Genomic DNA, 6,112 nt, shown 5'->3' on the forward strand with positions numbered 1-6,112 from the left:
AGGGCTGACTTTCAGCCTTGATTAAACCCTAGATTTGGTCCAAACAGTTTGAACCAATCTTGGTTCGAATGGGTCTAGGGTTTGATTTTTAATCAAATCTTTAATTCAAGAAAATAATCTGAAATTAATTACTGATAAAAGAAAAACAAGAATCAGTAAATCAGGGCTGTTCGCACAATCCATCCTGCAAAACAGAGGTTAGATCACAGATTGCAGTTTCACAAACTACAAATCGCAGATGGTGATTCTCCCATCTGCGAAATCTTCTTCTCTGCAAAATCTCCCTTTCTGCACCGCCATCTTCGATCCATAATTAAAATAAATAGAAATCCTATTTCTATTAATAATTACAACAGATCGAATACCTATACATTGAGTCTAGAAAATAAAAAAAAATATTTACAGACCAAATGTAATAAATAAATCAAGAAACTGCAAATCTTGCAGGTTCCCTGCACAAACCAAGATTTCGATCTCCTCTTGTACGAAAAGCCCATAAATCAAGAAAATCATAAAGAACAATTCTAAATAATAATCAGATTTATATAAAATTAATTTCAGATTATTCGCCCATTAATTTTGGGAACAAAATTTCCCAAAACCCATATCTGCGCAAATTGGGTAGAACACCTTCTGCCCAATTGCGCAGGTTCAGATCTGAAACTAACTAGTTCAAGATTTGAACCATGGCTCTGATACCACTGAAGGGATGAGAGATCCATCCTATGGACGCCCAATAGATTGCGGAATAAGGGGCGAATTTCAAAAATTTTTCTCTCCCTTCAACTGGGAATTGTATTCCCCATTTAGAAAAACATATTTTCAAGGATCAATTCTGAACCATAAACTGAACCAGATCTGAACAAAAAAGGAGTGGGAAGGATTATACCTGATACAGAGAAGTAATATCTCCCAACGAAGGTGTTCACGCCCAAGGAAGGATCCAAAGACTGCTCCCACTGAAGATGGCGCAGTGCAGGTGGAGCAGAATCAGCAGTGTTCTTCTCCAAGAACTCTGTCCTTCGCAAGAATCAGCAAGATGGTACATGAGCACAGCTTCCTTTCAATCCTTTCTCAAAGGACTGATGTCAAGATCCAATCTTGACTTCTCCCACAAGTGGAGATCGAACTGGCAAACAGGGCAGCAAGAACAGGGAGGCGGCAAGAGAGTATTTGCAGGGAGCAGAATTCTCTCTTCTTGATTTCAGCACTAATGAAAACCTGATGATCTGTGTGTAGTGTATGTCTAAAGGCTGCCGCCCCCTTCTTCTTTTATAATCTTAAAGGGATAAGCTCCTAATCAGATTAGGAGTTGCTAATCCAAATCATATTTGGGTTAGAAGTCCCTTTAAGTGATAAGGGATAATCCTTATCTTATCTGGAGATCAGATCAGCCATCTCCTAATCTGATTAGGAGGTTTCCAGATCTAAATCTTATTTAGATCTTGGACTCTCTAAGTGGATAGGGTCTAAGCCCAATACTATTAGCTGATCCACTTCAGATTTCGCCCCTTTATTAACTAAATAAACAACCCAGTTTGAAATGGGCTTTAGGCCCATTAAGCTTATGTGCTCACTTAACCCTCTTAACTGCTGCCCAGTTGGGCTTCCTTGTATGGCGTGGGATCCAAGCATTGATCTACACATAAGCCACATGGGTTCGGCCCAGCCTTTGTTACAAGGCCTGGTCGAATACACTGTTAAAGACAGTGCACCCCCTGAAACCCATCAAATGGGCTCTACGGGCCCAACACTTACCCTAAGAGGTCCCTGGGCCAAGCCACCTTGTAACACCCAGGGACTGTGGGCAGATGCAAGATTAGCCCACCAGGTATTATCCTCAATGGTCTTACACTTAACCTCTCAGCCCATAATGATCATACACTGCCCGACAAGAGAGGACCTCTCCCTCGGCTGCAAGGAACAGTGTTGCACTCTCCACTCATATGGATCCCGGGAATTAAAACCTTTTGCAAACATTTTAGAAACCATATATATACTTTTATATCTTATATAAAATATATTTTGCAAAACAAATCTCAACGGTTGAAATCGGCTGCCGGCAGTCTTGGTTTCCATCAGTGAGAGTGCATCCCAGATCATTACCTTTGTCCGACAAATGGGCTGATCCTGTCACTATGATCACCCACTCAGATGAATTCTCGGACTGTCCCAACATACCCAGGTTTTGACCCCCGCTAAGGATCTCACTGATTGGTACATCAAAGATAGCCCAATCCGACACCTAGTGCAGTATCATAATCGAGTCTAGGGGTCGGGTGCAACTTTCCAGTTTTGCCCATCAATCTCCAAGGTCCGGGGCAATACTGGAAATCTAATCCTACACTATATGTGCCTAGGGTCTCACCCTGGCAGCTGAGACAAGCCACCCCAACCGACTTGGTGGCACCACAGTGTCAGCCTTGTCAGGATAGGTCTCCCCAGACCGACCCACCGGCTGTGAACATTCTAAACTAACACGAGTCTCATTAAGTGTCCAGTTTAAGGGTATTACACAGAAACATACCAAGGGAACATGAATCAAATATGTATCTTTATTCATTTACAATAAACTCATAAAGTACATCATTTTGATTGAAGCTAAGGGCATACAAAACTGTCTAACACCTTCCGTCTTACCTGTCTGAGTTTCAAATCTGCAAAAAGGAAGACAAAAATTAAATTTGATACAAAATAAATTGCAAAAATAAAATAAAAATTGGAAATTAAAGAATGGAAAATAAAAACACGCGTAACAAGTAAATCTAAAACTATGGAAAATTGGTTGGGATCCAGATCCAGAGGTGGCAGTAGTGGCAAGGCAAATTGCAATCTGGAACCCCTCCTCTTGCCTGGGCGTTCTCCTCTTCCTCTACCCTTGAACTTCTCAGGAACAGACTTCCTTCTTACCTAGGGGCGGAATCCAACCCCTTCTCAGGACCCCTTGTGTCCTTTTTATAGAGAAGGAAGGATAGGTTTGGGATTAGAGAGAAAGAGAGGGGTGGCAGCTGGGTTTTTGCAGAAATATGGCCACCCTAGGGTTAGGATTGTTCTAAGGTGATCCTAAGGCTGAGAAGAGAAGGAGAGGGCACCCAATATTATGTAGGGCTGATATTTGGGCACCTAAAATGGAGAGAGTAGATTTGGACAACTAGAACTGGAGAAATGTGATTGGTTAGTGTGATGTGGCACCCTAAGGTGATTGGTTGAGGTTTAAGGAGTGAGGTGTAAAGCTTGGATGCTATCTAGGGAGAGATCTAAGGATATGAGGGGATGCTAAGGCTTGGATGGTTGAGATTAGAGAGAGGTTGTAATGAAAAGGTGGGGATTTGCAGAGCTAGGGCCGGGTAGGAGATAAAGAGATGATGTGGCACCCTCCTGTGCTCAATTTGTCATAGAAACACCCCCTTTCTCAGCTATAATTCACACCAGCTTCCTAAAATCTGCAGGAAACTTTGTCATTTTCCCAGTTTTTACCCATAATTTTCACAGGGACCCTTAGAGGTGACAATATCAAATTTAACCGGAAAAAGGGTACAAATTAGCTAGTCTAAGGTCTAAAATACCCTTGAAATGATGCCCTTAAGGCATCAAAATATGGAGTTATCAATCATGGATAGTCTAAGGACCATGTATGAAGAGCATAATCGTTCTAATCGATAGAAGGTCCTAAAGTTATTTATGACCACTCAAATGAATGAGAACCAACAGGTTCATGACCATTGTCTAAAGATGATGGGCTATATCAATGAACTGGAGGCTCTCGGTTTAGGGCTAGATGATGACCCCAAAATTGATGCCATCCTTAACTCTTTGCCTCCCTCCTTTAATCAATTTATCATGAACAATAACATGAATAAGGTAAAGGTTAACCTTCAAAAACTCAGTAATATGTTACAGAGGGTTGAAGAAGTGATTAAGAAGGACAGGCTGATTGCCATGCTTGCTGAAGGTGGCAAATCGGGCAAGAAAAAGCGGAAGGCAAAGAATAAGGCTTAGAAAAAGGTTGGCAAACCTAAAAAGTAGAAGAAGGACAAGACATCAGATGCCTATCATTTCTGCAAGCAAACCGGCCACTAGAAGAGGAATTGTCCTCAATATCTGGAGACCAAGAAGCAAGGTAATGTTGGGCCCATTAAGAGCCCATTGTGATGGACTCGGTGGTTTACTGTGACATATAGTGAACTAGGCCAGGCCTTGTAATAAAGGCTGGACTGAAACCATGTAACTGATGTGTAGATCAATGCTAGGGTCCCACACCATACAAAGAGAACCAAACTAGCCATCATATAATGGGTTAAGTGAGTGATATGACTTAATAGGCCTAAAGGCCATTTCTAACCGGGCTTAAGTGATTTAATTAAAATGGGCCATTTTGGGTTTATAATCTGACTGGGATTAGTAGTTGGAAAAAATAGGTCTTATCAACTTGAGAGTCTAGATCTAAATACAAGATTTAGATTAGGAAATCTCATTCCTAATCAGATTAGGAAGGTGATCCTGAGAGGATTATAAATAGGGGGCGAATTCCATAGAAAGAACACAATTCTCTTTGCAGTCTTTTCTCTCCCTTAGTTCTTGGCGCCATTCCAGTTCGATCTCCACCTACTGCAGTGATCAAGAAGTGCTCTTGATATTGTTTCTTGGTGAAGAAACAATCAGAAGTCGTGCTCACACCACCCTACTCGATTCTTGGTGAAGTATCCCAGGTTCGTGCTGATCCTGCCTCAACATATGCTGTGTCATCTTCAGTGGAGGTGGATTTGGTATCCTCTTTGTGCGTGAACACCTACATTGGGAGTTTCTTTTAATTCCATATCAAGTATTTCCCTCTCCTTCTTTTGTTTTCAGATCTGGTCTGGCTTTGTTTCAAAACGAACCTTGAAAATGCAGTTTTCTAAATTAGGGAATACGATTCCCTACAGAGCTCGACCATCCATATGATGGATCTCCCATCCCTTCAGTGTTATCAGAGCCAGGTTCACATTCTTGAACCAAAATCGGACCTGGTTTGAACCTGTGCAAATTGGCAGAATCTGTTCTACCCAATTTGTGCAGATTAGGGTTTTCTTTGAGAATTTGGTTCTCAGCTATGGGAGAATGATCTGAAATTTAATTTTTTATTTATCTGCAATAATTATAGAAATGTTCTATATTTATTTCTTGAATTATGGGTTGTTCGTATGGTGGAGATCGAAATCTTTTATTAGCGCCAAGAATTTGCACATCCTATTGTATCATTCTATTCAATTCAGTGTGTAAATAATCTTTTTTATTTTTAGACAAAATGTGTAGGATTTGTTCTGATGTAAATTAATAGAGAAATTAGGTTTTTTCTATTTTATAATTGGAAGAAGTGCTAGTTCACATGGAGGAGAAGAAGACGTTTGTGTAGATAGAAGATCTGCAATCTGTGATTTGCAAAAAACAAATCTGCAAACTGTGACTAACCTCTTTTTTGCAGGTTTGCAGCCACACAAACAGCCTACTGTTATGATTGATTGCTGATTGTTGATTGTCTTTTATCAGCCATAATTATTTTCAGATCATATTCTTGAATTGTTCTTGCAATGAACGCCAAACCCTAGGCCAGTTTGACCCAAGTTTGGTCCAAACTGGTTGGACCGAACCTATGGTTTAGTAAGGGGTCTGTTCTCAGCCCCAAATACTGATTTGGACCAAGGGTTTGATGGCCCACTACAAGGTGCAATTCGGCCTAACCTGTAAAACCCAGTTTTGCTAAGTTAAAACTGCATCCGCCCAAATTCAGCATAAATGCTATATGGGTCGAACTGCCTTTTACAATTCAACCCATATACCTAGATAATGTTATGGGCTCTAATGGGCTGATACTGATTTAACCCAACTAATTTAGGGTTTTATAGATGATTAAAATTCATTAGATCAATTGTGTTATTTTTCAAGCATGTGATGTATGATGTGTGATTTGCTACGTACATTGGCCATAAGCACCAGGCCCATGTTAATTCGATAATGGCTCTTTCGCACACCATGGCTGAATGCACATCATTGCCATAGTGTCTTTAAGATAATTGGATGATCTCCCTTCTTGATGGGCCCCACATCAGCTTCCTCCTCGAGAGGAACCGTG

The sequence above is a fragment of the Nelumbo nucifera genome, chromosome 4, assembly GCF_055504915.1.
Source record: "Nelumbo nucifera cultivar China Antique chromosome 4, China Antique-T2T, whole genome shotgun sequence".
NCBI lineage: Eukaryota > Viridiplantae > Streptophyta > Magnoliopsida > Proteales > Nelumbonaceae > Nelumbo > Nelumbo nucifera.